This window comes from Eutrigla gurnardus, assembly GCF_963514095.1.
Source record: "Eutrigla gurnardus genome assembly, chromosome: 4".
Taxonomy (NCBI): domain Eukaryota; kingdom Metazoa; phylum Chordata; class Actinopteri; order Perciformes; family Triglidae; genus Eutrigla; species Eutrigla gurnardus.
In genome coordinates, this window is record NC_139918.1 from 8213380 (window position 1) to 8234082 (window position 20703).

At 42.5% G+C, this 20703-nt stretch overlaps 1 long non-coding RNA gene across 1 annotated transcript; it reads right to left on the reverse strand.

Annotated features, from left to right (window-relative positions):
* Window positions 1-2476: 2476 nt before the first annotated feature.
* LOC311012537 lies at window positions 2477-3957 on the reverse strand. Its single transcript, XR_014597051.1, has 3 exons — window positions 3718-3957; window positions 2827-2925; window positions 2477-2702 (listed from the first exon to the last, which is right to left on the reverse strand). It is a non-coding gene; the product is annotated as an uncharacterized lncRNA (long non-coding RNA).
* Between the last annotated feature and the right edge of the window lie 16746 nt (window positions 3958-20703).

The following is a 20703-nucleotide window of genomic DNA, read 5'->3' on the forward strand; positions in this document are numbered from 1 at the left end:
AGCACCAAGAACAAATGTACAGGAAAATATGCATATAAGCACACAGCTAAACAAGGACAACAGAGCTAAACAAAGAGAAGCAAACATATACACACGGCTATTATATACAGCTATTATAGTCAATAGGTGTGGCGGTCCCACCAGGTTCAGTGCTGACCCCCTTTTATATTGGTGTCAGTGTGGATGTTAAACTCTATGCTGACGACACTGTCCTTTAAACACAAACAAACAGCAGAAGTTTTAGCTTTGAAGCATTTGATTGAAGTATGCATTTTTTGACACTGAACTATTACAGCTTCATCAGGATGACATGGATCGGCAGAGCTACTGATTATAACTAAACTAACATTCATATTCAAGTACATTTCAAGACAGAATCACAGAAGTGAGTTGAGGATTTGAGCTGCTTCTCTCACAGATTCCACACACAGATCAAAGCAGTGAGTACTGAGCGCTGAGCTGAAGTTCCCAGAATGATTGTGTAACCAGAGTGGATGGTTGTAACTGTCGTTGTGTTATTAATGTGAGAAAGGATGCAGAGCAGAAACCCACACAGCCCGTCTGCTGCAGGAAAGGAAGTGTTGCTAGGCTGCCAACCGTCCTAATAACCACTGAGAACAGATTCCTATCTGCTGCTGTACACACTCATGAACTCCTCTCCCTCTCTGTAGCTGCTGGTCTTTTCTCTTGTTGTCCGGAAGCCTTTTTTTCCACTGAGCCCTCCAACCACACACAGTTGAACTGAGCCAGGAGAGCAACAATGATGACCGACCTGGATGTCACGTCCATACACTTTACAGTTTACACTTGTGTGTTGATACGTGCCAACAAGTCCTCATGAAACCACTAGCATGCCTTGGGTCGCTCTCAGGCAGTGGCGTCAATTCAGCCAAAGCTAAGGTATGGCAAGGTTACTAGTCACATGACTTAACTATCAATCAATATACATGCCCAGCAAAGAATCACAGCAAAAGTGACAAGTCTGCTATGTAGCTTATCTCATCATTTTAAAGTTATATGTTTGGCCTTTTATTGTGGAAGGACATCGTAAGAGTTAAAGGGACGAGAGAGAGCGACGACATGATTTAAAGGGGCCCTATTATGCTATTTTTCCACAAGTTAATATAAGTTATTGATGTCTCCAAACCTGGTCTTTGAATTCCTCAACTGGAAAAAACAATTGGAACATGTATTTTTGAGTGGATCACACTCCTCATTTTCAGCTTTTTTACCCCACTTTTTCAAATGGGTGATTCTGTCGGGGTGTAGCTTTATGCTTATGAGATGACCCCTGACCCCGCTCCTACTGAGGAAGTGGTTGTGTCTCTCCGCCCCGTGCTGTCCGCGTCCAGCTTGTTGCCATGGTTATGGTTCTACGCTACAAACTAACAGCGGTCCAGCCGTACCGCTTCGAACCGGACTCCGACCCAGAACCAGGACCAGCTTCTGTAGAAGTTCTACACCGCGGACGCAGCAGGACGTTTCTGGATGGTTAGTTAACATGTCTGTGTAACGTTTTGGACGGTAACTCGATGTGTGTTAGCGTAGCTAGCGCTAGCCACAATGACGCTAATGCTGCGTTCTTCGCTCTATAAGTAACGTATCTGTGAGCTATTTTCGGCAACAATTAATATCGTTAGTAGTGCCGTGTTGTTGACAGTTCACTGTTGCATGTTTTCCAAATGGGGAACATTATATTTAAACGGATGAAAACCCAATGAAAACAGCGTCCTGTATGCGGGCAGTTTGTTTACATCACATTAACGGGATTAAAAACTTGATCCTCTACATATAAAGATATACAAGCAACAGGGTTTGGTCAGTATCATGTCGTCCTCCAGAATTATGTGCTGAATTGTGAATTATAGGCTGTGTGCTGTGTTTTATAAACGTGATTGTGCTCCATCTCAACATTATGTGCTAAACTTACTGTTACAAAATTCAAACATGAGGTTTACACCTCAGCTTGTCAGCAAAGTCAGTCAGGTTACCATATTAACAAGATGTGTTGTTGAAATGGTCAAATTCTGTACTATATTCATCTAGGTGACTAAGTGGGCCTTCAGACACCGAACATGTCTGCTGCATGGAGACACCACAGGTAATGTTACTGTCTGTTACACCAAGTTGTCTGTTATTATTCACATAACATGACGATGATCATGATTCACACTAGGTAAGAAGACGGATGCAGCAGCTGGAGGAGGAAGAGGCTTGCATGGTGGGACATCCTGGTTGGAACCATCTGCCTGAATGTTCTCTCTCCAAAACGCATGAAATATATATACAGCTGGTTATGGTGCTTTACATGTAAGAGGAATACAGCAGTCTGTTGTTTGTTTATCAATTGTGTTTTATAAAAATAAATCCCTCTATGCAACATATTATGCAGTCTTCCTGACCATTACTTCAGTAATATCAACCATGACACATTTTACAATTACTGTAAAGACTTTATTGTCTAATTAATCAGCAGTTGAAGTTCACAGTTATCTCAGAACACAAACGCAAACTGTTTGTGGCCGACTCTGCAGGGTCATATCAAGCTCTTCTGAAGTCAAGGAAGAGCTGCCCTCCAAAGTATCCTCCTCCTCTACCGGGTCCAGGCGAGCTCTCTTTGATGGTCTCCTTATTGGAGTGGTTGTGAAACGGGTCTGGAACCATGGCTGTGCCAACACCAAAGTCCTTGCAGGACACAGTAGCTGTAACAGAGTTGTATGGAGGAATGAAACCCATGATATCACATAATAGAAACACACATCTGCACAACTACTAGTAGTTGCTGTTAAACCTGATCTCAAGTAGGCTACATGTCAGGCTACACACCTTTACTTGGGTAAGGAGCCTGTAGTCCTCCTAGACAGGTGACTGCCAACAGTAGCTGCTGTGGTGGGTCGCTGTGGGACGCGGATGTGAGCTGCTGCTCTGTAAGCAGACAGACAGTCAGACAGACAGTCAGAGTTTACAACTACATCTGAAATGTGGAACACGTTACTATTTCACTATAACTGATGTTGTGACGCACCAATAGCTCGTAAATCCCTTCGTTAGCGGTTTGGTGACGTCGTCTTTGCATCGGCGTGTATAAACAAACAGATCAGCTGCTCTTGCTGCCACATTCAAGCTACAAAACGTTCCCAAGCAAACTGATGTCTAGCGTTATTTTACAGGTTTGGGCCCCCGCAGTACTACGTAACGTTAACGGTCCTCAATATCAATACAATGGAAGCTTTTAACGCAACACGCCAATGCTAACTTTAGCGCAACACACCAATGCTAAGAAAGCAACGGTAAACTGTAACACGGCATCCATCCATCCATCCATTTTCTACCGCTTATCCTGTATTTAGGGTCACGGGGGGGCTGGAGCCGATCCCAGCTGTCATTGGGCGAAGGCAGGGTACACCCTGGACAGGACGCCAGTCTATCACAGGGCCGACATGTAGAGACAGACAACCATTCACACTCACATTCACACCTACGGGCAATTTAGAGTCATCAATGAACCTATCCCCATCCTGCATGTCTTTGGACTGTGGGAGGAAGCCGGAGAACCCGGAGAGAACCCACGCTTACACGGGGAGAACATGCAAACTCCACACAGAAGGAACCCGGGCCGACCCGGGAATCGAACCCAGGACCCTCTTGCTGTGAGGCGAGAGTGCTACCCACTACACCACCGTAACACGGCATATTACATAATATTTAGAAACTTACCGCTTCAGTGTCTGTGGTTGGCTCTCGGACTGTCGGTACTGATCCAAACTTTAGCCCCAGGTTAGAGGCATATCCTGAGCTGTAGCGACCCATGTTGTCAAAGCTCCTGACGGTGAAGTGCGTCTCACACACAAACACACATTTACGGACGCGTGTGCGCACATTTCCATCGTAGATGTTCCGACGATGCCAGTAAATATCAGCAGTTGGACTGCCAACTCGCTTTCCGTTGATTTTGGCATTTTGGTTAACTGGTTTGTATGTACATCACACTGACAGCCAACAGGTTTGGGATTATGTGGGCGGGACCACACAGGCGGAGCGATTCTAATGAGCCGAGATGACCCATATAAGGCACAGCAAAATTCGGTGCTGACGTCATTTAGTGGACATTCTGCAAACCGTTCGTTTATCGTGAGGATTTCTTTCAAACTGAGAAAGTGAAACAGGGAGATGGTGGACTTTTCTGATACTGTGGGGACTTATTGACACCCCAGGGACACATTTTAGGGTTGAAAAACATGGAAAAGTCGATTTTTCATAATAGGGCCCCTTTAAAAGAAGGCCACAGGGCGGATTTGAACCAGCGCTGCTGAAAGGAGTGTTGGTTCATAAGTGGTAACTCCACTACTAAGCTATCAGCAAAGTTAAGGTTTCATTTAATCAGTCAGATCTAGTAGTGCCCTTATGATGGCTGTCATATTATATTATATATTACAACACTAGTAAAGACTTTTTGCCAGCTGTCCTTCCTGCATTTGGCAGATGAAACTGTTGCTTTTTGCCTGTATTATATGTTTAACTTCTTCGTATTTCTGTAAGATTATGGTTCGCTCCTCGTACGTGAAATACGCCGCTCCGCTGCCGTAGACTGATCCATGTTTGTGATTGGTCAAATGCTGCAAACGCCGCCTCTTTCATGTGCACGCGCTCATAGCTGGACAGGTAAACCCTGGGTTGAGTTAACGAGTTGATGACCGCTTATCTCCGACTGCCTTTGTTAGGGTAACTTAAGCTGGATCTCTGAAAGATACCCTGGTTATGTTGAACTCGCTTCGTAGTACAGGCCCCAGCTCTGACCTCCGTCGTCGTGTCAGGGGGGGCTGGGAGATACCACATTTCAAGATATGGAGATGTATGGAGATACAAGTGTTGGGAAAGATAATATCTAGAGAAATCGATTGTGTTGTTCTGATTGTGATAACTATTTGTAGTTAATTTATATGTATTAAATAATAGATTAATCAATACAAATTGACAGTAATTCCATAAATGTATTAAAAAAAAAAAAGAATATTTACATTTTGCCCTGGAGCCAAGCTGTGGCAGCTGCCATACTTTGCCATACCCAATTGACGCCCCTGATTTAGGATTACCACCATAATAGAAAATCACAAAGATCAACTTATTCTGAGTGTTTTTATTGCAATCTGCAAAAAAATATCGTCCCATCCATACATGTGACCGTGGTGTAGTTAGTTTAAAGCCAAACATCAACACTTCTACCGATTGCATTCATTTATTTCTTCATTAGCGTTTATTTTCTGCAATAATCCAAAATCCAATGGAGAAATCCCATTGGTGCTTTGTGGAGGGATCCAGTGTGAAGCTAACTGCAGCTCTATTTGTGACCGTGTTCCTGTAATGTGCCTTTAGGCAGCAACCTTCAACACAAGCCACATTTGAGCCGTAAGACTGTCGTCACCAGCAGAGGCCACACACGAGGAGTGTTGTGACAATAAACTGACCTCCAATCAGGAGAAGTCAAACTCAGACAAACCCATTAGGAAGAGTAGAAATACTAATGAGCACTTTAATGAATTTCATATGCCTCGAATTATAATTAAAACTAAAAACTAAAAGGTCACTGCAAGTCGATGTTGAATCCGGCAGACAAATTCAACATCTCAATGTTTGAGAATATCGACTGCAGGAACTCGGCAGATGAGAAACAGGCCCAGTTGGATCAGGTCCCGTTTCCGTCTCACTATAAACCTAAAGGTACATTTTGAAACTTGTAAATCCTGGAAGAGTATTATGGGCAAAGTCACTATAAAGTCATTTTGGATCAAACGTTTTAATATTCAGGTCCAATAAAGGAAACTGTAAGACACTTACAAGGATACTATCCACTTCTGAGTTGGGAATTAAATTGACACCAGTATTGTAATTTGTCTTCAGTTTTTCCATTTTCTACTTCTACCAATAATGTACTGTTTACTCTAACACTACATCTATCTGACAAATGGAGTTACTTGATTACACATTTTACATGAAAGTACTATGCTGTTGCCAAGTAACCAGCAAATCAATATTTTCATGCATTTCAATGGTCAAAAGCCCCATTTGTTTGCCAAACACAAAATCAAAGCATCACATCTGTGCAGCTGCAGCTTCACCCTTTCAGGCCTCGAAGTATAAAACAGAAACAATCTGAGGAGAAGTCTTTGACTGTGAACAAACATGCAAACTGAGGCCAGAAGTGACCAGGAGAAGTTGCTTCATGTTAAAGAACGTTTTCTTGTAATTAAATCAAGTTTAGAGTCAGTGTTTCTCACAAAATGCATTGTGTGCATCCTGCTCAGCACAATGGCGCCACCAGGGGGTGGCCTGGGGTCAATCACGTTTTCACCTGACTGAATCTGATCCGCACCGAGCTGCACCGATCTCAAGAGTCAAGAAAACTATCTGTGAGTAAGTCAGTTATAATTTGCATCGTGAAATGTGATTTCTAAGTTTCAGAAGGTGCTCGTAACCATTACAGCACTGCTATGTTGTTGTTTTTTTTTGGCACATGAGTTACATTGCTAATGCTAACGTTAGCTGCTGCGCTGCTTGTGTTATATGAATTTTCAGACAATGAAGAGAAAGTCGACAGACATATCGACAGAGAGAGAGACGACAGGGGAGCAGCAGAGGCTTAGTGAGGAGGAGACGGAGGAGGATGGAGGAGAGGAGGAGCAGACAGTAGAACAGCATGGCAATACTCCAGCATCAGTTACAGAGCACAGTGAGGAGGAAGAACACGAGACAGCAGCAGACGAGGGTCAGATAGCAACAGTGGTCACAGAGGCAAGGCAGGAGGCAGCAAAAGCAGGTGTTCAACCTGTTTCTGGACCAACAGGTACAATGATGACTGTGTGGCCCTACTAATGAAATTGATTGCTAGGCTAGATATCATCTGGAGAAATGATGTGTTTAAAGTGTGTGTCCATTAAGTTACAAATCATGATATACCGGTAATCACTTAAAGCTTTTTGATTCATGTTTATTGGTGGTGAGTTTGATTAGTCTGAATAGAAATGCCTAGGGTATTATTAATTACTATAGAGGGGGGATACTTATTATATTACTATCATTTTTATTATTGTAATGTCAGAATCATTGTTTGTGTCTCTTGTTTCTTAATAGATATCTCCCAATCAAGAGCAGAGCAGCCCAAGCAGCCACATCTCAAAGCCTTCCCTCGAACCCTTCAAGGGGACAGAAGTCGGTGCTTCTCTAAAGACTGGTACAACACACATAAATGGCTGGAATACTCACAAAGTAAAGACTCGGCCTTCTGTTATGCCTGTCGGCACTTCATTCTCCCTAACTCAGGTGATTCAGTATTTACATCGGAAGAGGGGTTCACAAATTGGAAAAAGGCAACCTTCAAAGATGGGGGACTTTTAGGCCATGCCAAATCCGAAGCGCATACTAATGCGATGTTAGCATGGGCAGAATTTGAAAAGTCCACTGCAAGCACATCCTCTCTCTCTGCCTCCTTAAATGCAGAATATAACAAGTTAGTGAGGGAAAACAGAGAGTACATCAAAATAGTTGGAGAAACCCTGCTCCTCACAGCTACACAGAACATTGCACAGAGAGCACATGAAGAATCAGAAGGTGAGAATAAAGGAAATGTTCTCTCTATTATGGAACTGCTAGCCAAACACAATCCCATTGTAAAAAAAAAAATGACAGGTCAAAGAAATGCAACATACCGTGGGCATGATACACAAAATGAAATACTTGATTGTAGCTGAAATGGTCCGCAACTCAATAACTAGTGAAGCTGCCCAAAGTGAGGCTTTCAGCATTTTGGTTGATGAGACTAAAGACTTGAGCAAGAAAGAACAAATGTCCTTTGTAATTAGATCCTATTACAATGGGTCAGTATGTGAAAGCTTCCTTGCCTTTGAGGCAGCACAGCGCCTGGATGCTGAAGCACTTTCACAGAAAATAGTACACATTTTGCAGAAACATGGTCTTGACTACAAAAAAAAACCTTGTGGGGCAAGCATATGATGGAGCCTCAGTTATGAGCAGAAAGAACACAGGTGTGCAAGCACGCATTAAATCAGAGGCCCCATTAGCTTTCTATGTACACTGCAACGCGCACTGTTTAAACTTAGTATTAGTTGACAGTGTCAAATGCATCCCTGAAGCTTATTGCTTCTTTTCACTTTTGCAAAAACTGTATGTCTTTGTGTCAGGTTCATATGTGCATCAAAGATGGCTTGAGATACAGAGGGAGATGTTTCAGGGGCCCCCAAGAGAGTTACAAAGGCTGATAGACACATGGTGGGCATGTAGGCATAATGCTTGCAAGACAGTGAAAGACAGACTGCCAGCCATCGTACGTCTACTAAAAGAAATATCAGAAGAGCAAAATGGTGACAGAGCCACAGAGGCAAGGGGTTTATTAGCCCAGATAGATTTCAGATGTGTTGCTCACCTGGTCACATTCACTAGTGTTCTTGCTGATATAAAATATCTATGTGATATTTTACAGTCCCCGCAACTCGATTTGGGCACAGCTGTCACACTGGTTGATGCTCTTGTTGGCACATTGGGAAGTTACAGAGAGGGCTCTCTCTTTAATGACATCTGGGACAATATTCTGAGTCTTGCTGAGAAATGCAGCATAAGTGTGACAACTCCAGGCCGTCAGGTCAGACCAAGCTCAAGGCTTGAAGGACATTACATGTTCACTCCAATAGTTCAAAGACAAGTCAACACAGAGAAGGAGTCATTTCGGACAGGTTCATTTATTCCAGTCATTGATGTGCTTCTCTCTGAGGTGAGGAGAAGATTTTCTAAAGAAAACTGTGTCACCATGAAAGGGATACAGGCCCTGAATCCCTGCAGTCCCACATTTTGTGAGAAAGATGTTGTGTTTCCATTTTCATCACAATATAACTGCAGCTCTGAGGATCTGCAATATATGATCCCCCAGCTTAAGCGCATTAGAGGAAGCGAACTAGTGGTCAGGAAACACCAAAGAGTTTAATAGAGCTCACTGTCTTTCTGGAGCCATATAGGGAGGTCTTCCACGAGATGTTTCAACTGTGCAAAATTGCGCTTGCATTACCTTTAAGTACAGCATCCTGTGAGCGCAGTTTTTCTATGCTTAAGTTGATCAAAACTGCCTTGAGAAGTACCATGACTGATGAGCGTTTAAGCAACTTGGGGGTGCTAAGTGTGGAATCAAGAAGGGCTTAGGCCATAAATCTTGATGACTTTGTGGATGTTTGCCAAAAAAAACAGCAACAGGCAAATAAAATTGTTCTGAAACATAATGTAAGCCTGGTAATCAGAAATACTATTGATCCCTGATGGGAAATAGCGAATCTATGACTGTTTCTGAAACATACTGTATAAGTCAAGTCAAGTGTTTCTGTTTGTATCTGAAAGTGCCTGCTTTTTCTGTTTTGATTACAATAAATGTGCACCTTTAAATTAAGCAGTACATTTGTCTTTTTAAGGTAAAGAATAATTAGCCTATTTTAAAAAACAATGAATCACCTACAGTATCACACATAGCACAATGAAACGGGATTGTTGTGGGACTCAAAATGTTAACTGTACTATTATTAGTCTATGCACATTAGATCATTATTAATATTAAGTGTAACACAATCAAAGTATATCAGTAGGCATTTCCTCAAGTCTTTCTCATAGTTTTCTACTAGCCTATATACTCCAGTATAATAAAATATTATTAGTAATCGTACTAATATAATAAAATTCCTGAAATTATGGCTTTTTAGTTGTGGTGTGCCACCCCAAAATTTTAAGTGGCCCCACCTGGCCACCCCTATGAAACGTTTCTGCAGGCGCCACTGGCCAAACATAGAGAAGAAATCAATCAGAGCCTTCACAATGGCTGGAGCCTTAATTTTCCGTAAAGGGACAGCATGAGGGAACCGTGTTAACGTACACATAATTGTGAGTAAATGTTGACTGCCGGACTTCGTCCGAGGCAACGGACCAACACAATCCAAAATGACATGTTCAAACGGCTCGGAGGAGACAGGTATTGGCTGTAAAGGCGCAGGAGGAACAACCTTAGGTTTGACCTGACACACATGACACGTACGACAGTATTTTGCAACATCACGGTTAACACCTGGCCAATAAAAATATCGGGTGATACGATCCAGTGTCTTTGTCACACCCAAATGACCAGATAAATGGTGATCATGAGCAACGCTCAATATGTGATCACGATAACACACGGGGACAACAATTTGTAGAAAACCCTCCACTCATCTTGCGCCGAGGACGTAAGAGGTCTCCATTTGCGCATCAAGACACCCTCTCGCAAAAAGTAGCCGTGAGGAGAATGCTCAATATCTATTTCGGCCACAGCCTCGACAAAGAGCGAAGCGAGAGACGGGTCGTTTCTCTGTTCCTTAATTAAGTGCTCACGACTCACAGACACTTTAGGAACCTTGGACAGTGATTCAGAATCAGCCGGCAAATCATCGAGTGAGGGTTTTACAAAAAATGAATCGCAAAGACCAAATGATTCATCCTCAACCTGGGTTTCTTTTGCACGCTGTGCCATAGCACGCGTAACGACGCTAGCTTGAAAACCTCCAGGAAAATGTTCATTTAAATCGTCCGGACATTGAGAGATTGGAGAGTTAGTTACTACGGGCGAAGGAAACACCATGCCTCCCATAACATCATTGCCCAGCAACACTTGCACATTTTTAATTGGGAGAGTACGACGTACACCCATTTTAAAGTCACCAGCAACTAAATCCGAAACAAGCGCAACCTCATGGAGAGGGACATTCACAAAGCCCATTTCGAAACCTTGCAAAAGGATTTTCTCGCCAGCATAAGACTTTTTACTAAATGGCAAAACACTCTCCAGGATGAAACTTTGCGAAGCAGCTGTATCCCTAAGTATGTTCACAGGCACACGCACCTCGCGGTTGCCTGTTAAAGCAATGTAGCCCGTTGACACAAACGGAGCAAAGACGTCACTCACTTTCTCGTCTTTCCGAGACGTCGGAGGAAACCTGGAAACACAAAGACCTAACTCTGAGCCAGTCTTAGGCGTGAACTTAACCTTATTGTCACGTTTCAATTCAAAACAATTAGCGATAAGATGCCCACGCTTATGACAGTGCCCACAAACCATTGGATCCTTTGGACGAGTCACACGTTATCATCATTTTGAGCATGTTCCACTACAGTTTCTTTGGCCACATTAAAGTTCCGTTGCTGACCATAATTCTGAAACTTAACAGGATAAGAGATTGCATCTCTTCTTGCAAGCACATATTCGTCAGCAAGTACAGCAGCGCTAGACAGCGTAAGATCTTGGGTCATGTGTTGATTCCCGAGTGTCAAATAAACATGGATAAGAAGACGAGGTCAAAGCCATCAGGTGCCCAGTTCAGAAAAAAGAGAAAAGAAGAAGAGGAGAAACATGCTAAAGATAAAGGTATGGAGCCATGTCACCTACTCTTCATGAGTATCATCATGCATGTGATGAAATTAAATTACGTTAATTAGTACAGGCTAACTCCTGGCTGTTTGTTAGCCTCTTGACGACAGAATCTGTTTTCAGTCCAACTGACTAGCAAACATTATATCTAATTAATTTCACCCTAATAATGTGTATGTAACACAATGATGACTAGCTCACATATTGTTTGGTAAACTTGTTAGATCATGTGCTGCTCAGTAAAGTGAATTATCAATTCTGTAAGCTAATTCAAAAGACGTATATTGCACTGATGTTTTGTGATATAGCTTTCTGAGTCATTTGGAGTGTGTCATGTATATAATTAGCCATTAACCAAGGAGGTTGTGATATTAATTTGTTTCCTATTCTAAAAGTTGGATAAATTATGCGTAATAACATGTTTATTTAATTGTGCTATTCATGCATTGATCATTTATGTTATATTTTAATGCAAATGCAGGGGCACTATTGATACAAGGTGGGAAAGCAAGGTCAAGAGTGTGGAGCCCCTGTGATATCAGGCAGCTGCAGTGAGAGAGGCACTGATCGAGGTGAGGGACCACACCAAAGACCCTGTTATAAAGATTGAGGCTCAATCTCTGTCAGAGGAGGTGGGGTCATACCGCTTCACCATTTGTTCAGTGGTGTGGTATGACCTGTTGTGCCAGATACAGCATGTGAGCAAGCAGATGCAGTCTCCTAGCATGCATGTTGATGTTGCGGTCAATCTCCTCAACAAAACCGAGAGAGGTCTCCGCATTATAGGGCAACAGGCTTTGTGGCTGCACAAATGGCAGCCACAAATATCTGTGAAGAAATGAATGTGGAGGCTGTCTTAAAACAAAAACGGCTGAGGTCCACAAAACGGCACTTCTCCTATGAAGCATTTGATGAGCCCTTCACTGATGCTCTGAAGAAACTGGAGGTGAGCTGGAGGTGGAGCTTTTCAAAGCTGAAGCTCATCAAAACGTACCTCAGGTCAACCATGTCACAGGAACGCCTTACTGGTCTGGCCATCATCAGTATCAATCATACAGTTGCTGAGCAGATTTCATATGATGATGTAATTGATGACTTTGCATCAAGGAAGGCAAGAAGAGTCAGGCTATAGATGGTAGTTGTGCTATTTATTTTGTGTTTCTTGTTCATGTTCAAAGTGTAATAAAATGATTACACTCTCTTAAGTGTGTTATTGTATTTGTGTGATATAGGTTTTGTGCAATTCAGAAATTTGATTCTCTATTTTATTTATATTTTATTATAAATAAAATAGGGGGGGGGGGGGCGCTGGAGGTGAGGTTCGCCCAGGGCGTCATGAGACCTAGGACCGCCACTGGCTCACCCACATATGTAGCTACATTTTTAGGTAGGGAATTCCTGAAATCCTCAACAATGAGTAAATCACGGAGACCCTCAAAAGTCGTTACATTCTGTGAATTTAGCCAACGATTACACAGCAAAACAAAACAAAAAAAAGATGAACAAGGTGGTGATTTATGTAGTTGTAGGGGGTGTATGCTGTGTGAAACAAAACAGAAAATAAACCTAAGACTACCTAACTCAAAAGAAAAGCAGCCTGGCTCCCGACCCTGAACAGAAAACACAATGGAGTTAGGTGAGTCTTCTGGGAAACTATCTTCCCTACACTCCCTGAACCTAACATAAAACCGTGCCAAAAAGACCCGTCACCGATCACCACCCGCTCAGCAATGACAAAAATTCACTAAGGAGGGTTGACAGTGGGCAGCCCGCAAGGACTACGCACTAAGAAGTTTAGCTCAAGTTTCAAAAGAAAGCTAGGTCCAAACAAAGGACAATGGCGGCGCGTGGCGCCAACGCAGCGTCATTGCGCCCAGCAACGACCATAACCGGCAGAGACAGCAGCCTGCACTCGCAGAGAGACGGTACCGCGAGAGCCGTAAAAAAAAGGACCCGCCAGCCCCGGAGACGGCCGTCTTTTATAGACTCCGCCCCGCCGCGTAATTAGCCCCATCTCGGGCTGCCTGGGCTGGAGACAGACGCGGGTGACAGAAGATCGACGCATACAATATTCCCTCATAATACAGCGGTTAAGGACTCCAGCAGTATCTGCATAACACTCTCACAAAGTTGTTCAAGGTTCAAAAATTCACTATCTATTCACTCTCAATTCACTATCTCTCAAAAGGTCTCTCTCTCTCCAAACTCCAATAACTCCGCGCTGAGCTCTGTTCGCTGCTCGTATTTATACACTCAGGTATCACGTGATGTCACCAGTCATCAAAGACATCAAAGACATCAAAGCACATTGTACATTCCAAAATGAAAAAAAGAAAAGAACTTTCAGGTTGCCATAGTAACCACTGCTTTTAAATGTTTACATCGGTTTTTCATTGACTTCAGCACCACAAAAGTTCGCCATACTTTAACTTCCAAACATGATTAAACGTTTAAAACGTTCACAAGACTGTGGACTTTATTGGGTCAAACATTCATGTCGATGGTCCGTACGGTTTTCCTGATATCGCAGTTTGAGTTTGGTGAAGTTTCAGATGTTATAATGGGTGTGAATGGCATGGAATCTTCAGCTTGTGTCGATATAATATAATATTTCCAACTCGCTCCTAATGCCAAAATTATGTCAGTCAGTTTTGGGTGAAAACGTAGCTAAACTTGTGCCGGTCGCAGACATGTAACTATGGAATCCAACACACATACACATTTCAGTCATAGATGTCTAACCCTAAGGAGATTTAGTAATTCTACCAGAATTGTATTTGTTTTATGTTAATATTTCACGCATTTTTTTTAATATATACTGTATATATACAGTGTGTATATATCTTCCAGTCTCATATTAAGCACATTTATAATGTAACTGTACACTGCTCCAATACTTGATGGATGTGGCGGGCTTTGGGTCAGGATGCAAAAAGAGTCGACATGCAGAATGTTGGAGGTTACGGAGCAGGGAGGATGGGGAGGAGGAGACGTCAGTTCTGCACGGCCGGGTCCGGTGGCAGCTCCCCCTCCTTTGGGTGCAGACACCTCTTCACCCCGCTCTCGGCCCGCTTCCTCTGCATCGCCACGGTGGTGTCGTGGCGCTGGTGCCTCCGCTCTGCAGAGCGCTGCTGGACATCACAGAAGGAACTGTGATGTCACCGCCACACTTAAAGGCTCTGTTCATGCAAAACAACCGGAGGACTAATGCTGCCTTCACGTGCCATCGAAGTGATGGTAAATACGAGATGCAGACTCAGGAATTGCACCTGTATGCCCCCACAGATTAACTTTAAAAACATGTAGTTCATATTTAAAACATACGATGGCGTATTAGGGCCACTGTAGGAGAAAAACAAACAAACGGGGGAGGGGGGCAATATTCAGAGACTTTATAAATGTATAATCAATATGAACAAGTTGCTTGGTTCCACTAACACCGGATGTTTGCCGTTGCTATGACAACAAGTGAAAGCTACCGCTAGCATCTTAGCCCAACCGCCCGATCATTTAACACCCATAAGATGACAATTTGGCCTCATCTAAATAAAACCAACAATAGCCATCACCCTTAAGACCTTAACAAGGCGTTGTCAAGCGTTGCAATGTATTCAAGTGTGCTGTTCAGTTTACTATGTCCTATTCTTAATCTGCTCACTATTACCTGTTCTGTTCTATTATCTCCAGAACATCCCATCTCTCCTACTACTCCTTGTCATTTATATAAATGTCTCCCTTTTTCCTGGCTCTTCCAATACTGATTCCATTGACTGATTATTTCCTTCCATATTAAACTTTTCCCTTCTGCTTTTGATCATTTTACTTTCACTTCCACCTCCTCTTTCTTTACTGCCGTGTCAGTGACGGAGAGTCAATATTCACTCCTTACATGCAAAGGGTCTTTTTAAAATAAAGTTCCGTCTTTACAGGAAGTTAGTTTCCACATAGTTGGGTTTAGGAAGCTGCTTGCTTGGTTGACATTAACCTGACTGACTAACGACTCATTCACTTAAAGATACAGCAGACTCCTGGACAACGTTAGGGGGCTTTCGGTCCTTGCTAGGGGTGTGAATCTTTGGCTTCACAGCGATTCGATTAATGATACAGTAGCTGGCGATTCGATTCAAGGACGATTTTTCTTTTTTGTAACGATTCGATTCAGTAACTTGTAACCAAAATTCTATATCCATGAAATAAACATGCAATAATGCGAGTGAGACTATCTGTATTCTTCTGAAAGGTGAAAAAATAACATATTTATTCTATAAAAAAGTAAACCTGCATAATATTTTATGCTGAATACAAAAATGTAATTAAAATATGCTCGGTTATTTTTTAACATTTTCAGTAGACTACATGCTGGCAGGAGCTCAGTGTCTTAAACGTATTAAAACATTAATCATAAGTAAGAATCACGATTAATCCGATTAAATGCATTTATATCAATTATTGGTGAAGCCAAACAATTCATTCTATTTATTTATTGTAGCAGATCGATTACAGTTTTTCTCAATTGCTAAAACATTAAACCCCATTGTCTGAACCAAATGCTCCGTTGCCTGAACCCACTGATTGAATCAGTCACTCTTTTGGCAAAACCATAAGCACTTTTCACCTGTTTAGATACAACTTGCCAACACATTTTAATTGTGATGCACCTGTGTTGCATAATGGTGAGCACAGGTGGCAAAAGTCAAACACAAGTAAAGCACAGGTGTCACTGGTTGAACACAACAACTCAAAATTGATCACACTTGTGGCTAACGATGTGAGGGAACATATATTCAGAGAGCACTGGTTTGTGAGGCACTACAATGGATAGAAATCTGAGAGGACGAGTTCGTGTGAGAGGTGGTCGAGGAGGTCGAGGTGGTCGAGGTGGTCGAGGTGGTCGAGGTGATCAGCGAAGACAAAGAACAGTAATATCTGATGAAATCAGAGCTACTGTGATTGACCATGTTCTTGTCCATGGTATGAGCATGAGGGAGGCCGGACAAAGGGTACAACCAAACATCAGTCGATTCACTGTGTCCACCATAATCTGAAGATTTAGACAAGAAAACAGGTAATTACCTTTTTTGACATTATAGTATGTAAATGTTGACAGCAATTACTGTATGACTATACTATATACTGTACCACAGTATACTGTAAGTAAATATATGTTTCAGTACCTCACTGTGCCAATGTACTGTAGTATTGTAATGGAGGGTTAGTCTAATAGTTTCTAGGCCTAGTATTCATGTATATTTTTGTACTAAATGCACAGGATTTCTGTTTTTGGTACTTTTATTTTTTACTATGTACAAGTGCTAAATAAACAGGTTTTTTTGTTGTGTAACATGCATTTAGCCTACAGTGAACAATGAACATTTATTTCTACCGCTTCATGTCCCGAGCATTGTGTTTTCTATTTTTCTATGTAGTGTTTAGTGACTGCTCTGTAGTGGTTTTAATTTTGATTGACTCGGGGCACGATTTGACAAACTAGTTCAGTTTTGAGTTGAAAGTTTGGTTTTGCAAGAAGAGTCTGAGGTTTTGTGAATGTAGCTTGAAAATTGGGTTTTGTGTTCACAGTTTAGAGAAAAGGAGAGCAGCTTTCGAGAAATGTGTCTTAGCAATCGAGAAAAACTGTAAGTAGAATCAATAGGACTGACAATCGATTCATCGATTAATCAAATGAATCGTTACACCTCTAGTCCGTGAGGATCCCCCTTACTTAAGCCCAACGCAGCAAGTGGGATATATAAACGTATAAATGTATAGTCATATAAACTATCCATCCATCCATCTCTATACACATATACAGCTCTGGAAAAAATAAAGAGACCACTGCAAAATGATCTCGTTCTCTGGTTTTGCTATCTGTAGGTATGTGTGCAAATAAAAACATTGTTGCTTTATTCTATAAATGGCCACTGATGATGACACAGCAGCATGGCGTGTTATCAAACAAAGGATAAAACCTGTGATTTACACCACTATTGATGGCAGAACTATCGTGGAAGATGAACTGTTAGGCTTCCTTGCTGTCAAACTGATCCAAAGTGATTTACAGCCATCAGGATAATGTCATCCTGGGGCACAGTCTTCAGAGTGGATTGAAAGCTCCAAGCAGGTCCTGTTTGAGCTGTGTCCTGGCACGAGGCAGCGTTGTGTAGCTCACAAAGGACGGCAGAAAGATGCCAACAATGTTAAGAGTTGTCTGAAAATACTGAATGAGGTTGGTGAGAATGCTCCTCGCTTTATGTCCTATCACTTGGATGATTTACCACCAGGGACTTTCAAAAGCCTTGATGTCTCTCGCCTGGTTAGTAAGATTGAAGGTTTAAGTGCAGAGATAGCCTCCATGAAAAATGCTGAGTGAGCAGTCGACTGCATGAGAACCTTCGTGGAATAACCACCGACATTAACCAACGCCTGAGTGTGATTGAGCAACCCAGTGCCAGCAAGGGGAATGCAGCCACAACCATGGCCAGTGAGGGGGTCCAGCACCATGGTCCAAGTCACAGGGAGCCTGCACCTAGGCCCTCGGCGTTGTCCGTCACTGAGGACACAGCTGGCGGGGGGAGTGATGTGACGATGTCCCCTGCATGGAGTCATGCACTAAAGCATGGCAAGCGCAAGCAAGGTCCTGGAAAAGGGTCTACTGCTGCAGTACAGAACAAGACTAGTATGAATCCTCCCAGAGAGAAGAAGACCTACGGCACAGTTGGAACCGGAGCAGTGGGGAACACACATGCAGTGACCACTAAGCCCCGGACTCCCCCTTGCAAGGTGTTCAGGTCCGGTGGTTGGAGAGGAGAAACAGATATTGGGCCCCACGTTGGGCGCCAAAATGTTAAAAGAATTTGTTCGTGAACGGACAAATTCACCCAAGGAGGAGATCAGAGACAGAGGAGTAAAGTCGACGTCGGACTTTAATCTTGTAAGAGGAGCAGTTACAATGCAACAACGTATGAGGATGCTACAGAGGAAGTGTTCAAATCACTGTTGTGACTTGTGTCTTTTAAAGGTCCAGGAGATAATGTGTCATTAACAGTTAATCTTCATGTAGAACAAGACATCATGTGCACAAGGCCCCTGATAACAATTAGTACACTTTAAAATATGGCTTTAGGGCTTTTAGGTAAAACTAGCAAGACCCTTAAGGCCATAACCTAAACAAAGAAGACTAAAATCATGAGGTTAGACAGAATTCTTATAACAATTCTCTTATAGTAATCAAGTATTCTGCTGAGTGTTCATTTAGTTTCATCCATGACAGTATTTAAAAACGATAAAGTTTAATCCTCCAGTCTATTTTCAGGCCTGTTAACATGTTATAAATGCACTGAAACCAGCATCACTCTGTGTCCTAGTAGCCTGTTAGCATCACTGACGTTACTGTATCTGTAAACACCACAATACTGTTTTAGGCTTTTAGTCTCTGTGAGGTCACAAGGTCCTGTGAGGTCACAAGGCCCTGTGAGGTCACAAGGCCCTGTGAGGTCACAAGGCCCTGTGAGGTCACAAGGCCCTGCAGTCTCATGGCCTTTTATGGCGACTGGCAGGACGTTTACCTGCTCATTAAGATCAACTGGCACACGTCTTCAACTTACAAGGAAAGTGGGATTCATCGTTTTAAGAACACAGTTGTCACAGAGACCAAATTTAAGAAAAAACCTAGGATGATATCGTGAATGAGACCCAATAATCATCTTATCTTGTAGACCGACTGGACAATCAAAGCATTTATTGGCAGAAATGGAATATAATAAGAATAAGTATGTTTTCTTTTGTGTATAAACTCTTTAAAATAAACAATCACATGATGAGGGTCCAGAGTCGAGGCTCTAAGGATGGAGGGTTTTGGAAGCACAGAAGACCTTGAGGCATTGTGATGAAAACATTTGACTTGACTTAAAAATGAAACAGAAACAAAAGACAAACAGTGAAATAAAAATAGTACATTTTATATATATTTATATTAAGACGTGGGCCTGAAATAAAATGATGAAACACTAAACACAAGCAATAAAGCCAACGACATGAGAAGGCACTAACAGTAGAAAGAGGGAGAGTAGCAGTAGAGTTTGAAACAGTGTGGTGTTGCCGACACTAGAGGGCAGCAGCGTCAAGGTTTCATTCATCACAGCAGCAACACAGAACAGAGAAAAGTACTGAAATATAAACTATGAGGTGATAACTACATGTTTAAAGTGGGAACATACCAGAACAACATAAAGATAATTCATAATATCATATATATTTTATTCATATTATCTTTTTCACAGACAAACGATGTTGTCCAGCTAATATTTTCATCCCATGAGAAAACACTTCTAGCATTGTTTCAGTTACAAATGACATATTTGTTGATATAGTTTGGTTTTGTCTCCAACCTTGGCCTGAATACAACCTGTTTCATAGACGACGAGTGTTTAGAGGCAGAAGCACAGCTGTGTGGCTTCACCATGTCATCAACAGCCTGCTTCACTAGAACTGTGGATGGTGGATGGTACCAATGATGTTCTGGGTGGTTTTAATCCCCCGCTGTAGAGCGCTCCTGCCCTGGGCCGTGCACATCCCACAGCGGTTTGTAATGTTCCCATCAGGAGGATTTCTTGTGGCCCACAGGCCAGCAGCTTTACTCACAATCACTCTCATCAGGGTCTTTCTCACATGTGCTGTGGATACTCAAAGTGGCCGGTCCTCTGGAGGTGGGGCAGACCTGACAGCTGACTGTGCTGCTGCTTTTGTAGCCTCGGACATTCTGGACGGTCTGCCACATATCTTTAGTGTTTCTCTCTCTTAATGCCTCCGCTTTGCCTCCGAGGTGCCAGCGTTCGGTCTTGCTCTGGCGATGCGGTGTGCTTCATTGTCAGCTGACCGGAGGAGGCTTCTGTTTGCAACAACAGATACTGTATCTGAAGAAGAAGATTCAACACAGACAGAATTCTGTGAGATGGAAGGTCTCAGTTTGATGAATCACACAATGAAAAAGAGAAGCTATTCTACTATGAATATGATAGATATAAAACTAAAGCTTCCAGCTGTTAATTCATCATTATATGATCTTTTACAGTGGTGTCACAGTGTGGATGTTGGACTCGATGCTGTTGTTTTTTCCACACAAAAAACTGCTGCTTTAAAACCTATAAAAATGGAGACGGGCTTATCTGTCTGCTGCAGGGGCTGATGGGAGGTGTGAGGACCTGTTGGAAACCATGTGGCCCTCATCTGATCTCACAGCTGCTCTTTGTTTGGCCTCAGCT